We start from the raw sequence: 2,680 nt of genomic DNA, 5'->3' as shown, positions 1-2,680 counted from the left end.
TAAAATGTTCTCTTTTTTGTTGCCATTTTGCCGCCTTGTAAAATTTTAATTGATCGAATTGTCCATTTGTTTCTGACAGGGAACACATGAAATGAATCACAGCTCCACATTTTGATTGACAGCCATCCAAACCTACTCGTGACTGTGTTTACTCCTTTCTTTTCAACCATTGGATAGGATTTGAAAAACGGCTGTTGTATTTGTACTTCTGACGAAGCGCTGTTAAATATAGGTGAAAAACTATGCCACAAAAATAATAAATCGTCTCGGTTACGTATGTAACCCTAGTTCCCTGATAGGGAACGAGACGCTGCGTCAAACGCTGCGGGAACGCCCCTGCGTTGTGCGTCATGAAGCACGTATGGAATCAGCCCAATGGAGAGATGAAACGTCATAGGCGGGTGACGTCATCGACCAGGAAACTATAAAGCACCCCAAAAACACAAGCGCATTAGCTTCTGATAGGCTTGAAGGAAGCGCTAACGGGAGTGCCGGGAGTATGGCGGAGCGACGCAGCGTCTCGTTCCCTATCAGGGAACTAGGGTTACATACGTAACCGAGACGTTCCCTTTCAAGGGAACTTCGAGCTGCGTCAAACGCTGCGGGAACGCGAATACCCACGTCGCCATAGGACCAAATGACCGTCATGTGAGACTAGCGCACAGAGGACGAGAGCACCTGTGCCCCAGGGGTAGAGCTTAAGTCTAGGTCATAGAACTTAATAAAAGTATGCGGTGAAGACCATCCAGCCGCATCACAAACATCACTCAGGGAAACCCCCGACAAAAGAGCTTTAGAAGCAGCCATACTCCTGGTAGAGTGAGCTCGGACAACCAAAGGTGAAGGCTGGCCAGCCGACTCATAAGCAAGTGAGATAGCCTCAACCACCCACTTGCTCATTCTCTGTTTAGACGCCGGACACCCTTTCCTGGGTGGCCCGAAACATACAAAAAGTTGTTCTGATTTCCTCCACAGGGCAGCTCTGTGGACATAAGCGTCTAATGCCCTAACAGGGCAGAGTGAATTAAGTTTCTCCTGGTCCGATGACATAAATGGAGGAGGACAGAAAGCCTGCAGAACCGTAGGTCTAACAATATTAGTAGGAACCTTAGGAACGTAACCTGGTCTAGGATGCAGAAAAGCTTTAACCAAGAGAAACTCCACTGAAAGGGACGTGGTAAGCAGCTAGTGCCGCCACATACACCTATAGTGTGGAGGGGGATAACCCTGTGGAGAAGCGCTCCTGCAGGAATTCCAGCACTGCACCCACTGGGCAGTTAACTGGGTCCTGCAGGTGTTCTCCACACCAAGAAGTGAAAAGTTTCCACTTCAAGGCATAAAGCTTCCTCGTGGATGGAGCTCTGGAGTTAAGAATGGTCTCAACAACCTCGGTTGAGTGACCGGAGTCTATGAGCTGGGCCCCCTCAGAGGCCAAGCCCACAGTTTCCACAATTCTGGGCGGGGGTGAAGTATCGTGCCCCCCGCCTGGGAGAGTAGATCCCTCCTGACCGGGAGCTCCAAAGGAGAACCGTCCAGGAGAGAAAACAGGTCCGCAAACCATACTCGGGCCGGCCAGAACGGGGCTACTAGTAGTAGACTGACCCCGTCCCGGCGGACCCTCTCCAGAACTCCTGGTAACAGAGCAATCGGGGGAAAGGCGTACAGACGTGACCTCGGCCACGGCTGCACCATAGCATCCAACCCCAGGGGGGCTGGAAGAGTGATGGAGAACCACCGATGACAATGAGTGGTCTCCTTGGAAGCGAATAGGTCCACCTCGGCGCGACCGAAACTCAACCAAAGGAGCTCCACCACCTCGGGGTGGAGTCTCCATTCCCCTGGCCTCGGCCCCTGCCTCGACAGGGAGTCTGCTACCACATTCAAATACCCAGGGAGATACATTGCTCTCAGAGATAGTAGCTTCCCTTGGGACCACAGGAGGATCTGACGGGCCAACTTGTAAAGCCGGCGAGACCGCAGGCCCCCCTGATGATTTATATAAGAGACCACCGACGTGTTGTCTGATTGAACTAACACATGATGGCCTCTCAGGTCTGTTAGGAAGTGTTTCAGAGCCTGAAACACAGCCAACATCTCTAGACAATTTATGTGCCACGAAAGATGATGACCCTGCCACAGACCTTGGGCTGGGCGACCACTCATGACCGCCCCCCACCCTGTGAGGGAAGCATCCGTCGTTAGCGTTATGCGACGACAAAGAGCCCCCAGCACAGGACCTTTGGATAGGAACCAAGTTTCTCTCCACATGACCAGAGCACGAAGGCAGCGCCGCGTGACTTTGAACGTGCGGAGCGGATTTCCCCTCGGGGAGAATCCCTTGGTCCTGAGCCACCACTGTAGCGGTCTCATGTACAACAGGCCGCAAGGTATAACGTTGGACGCTGCTGCCATCAGACCCAACAGTCTCTGAAACTGCTTGACAGTGAGTAGCTGGCCTAGCTTCACTTGTTTCACAGCTGAGAGAATCGAAGCGATGCGGGTCGGAGAGAGTCGCGCCCGCATCGATACCGAATCCCAAACGACACCCAGAAAAGTGGTCTTCTGGGAAGGAGATAATACACTTTTCTTTGCGTTCAGCCTCAACCCCAACTTTCTGATATGAGCGAGGACGACATCTCGATGCCGAACCGCCATCTGCTCGGTCTGAGCTAAAATCAAC

The sequence above is a fragment of the Siphateles boraxobius genome, unplaced genomic scaffold (assembly GCF_051911475.1).
Source record: "Siphateles boraxobius isolate OS27281-9 unplaced genomic scaffold, OSU_SipBor_1 13, whole genome shotgun sequence".
Lineage (NCBI taxonomy): Eukaryota > Metazoa > Chordata > Actinopteri > Cypriniformes > Leuciscidae > Siphateles > Siphateles boraxobius.
This window is presented reverse-complemented; position numbering follows the sequence as displayed.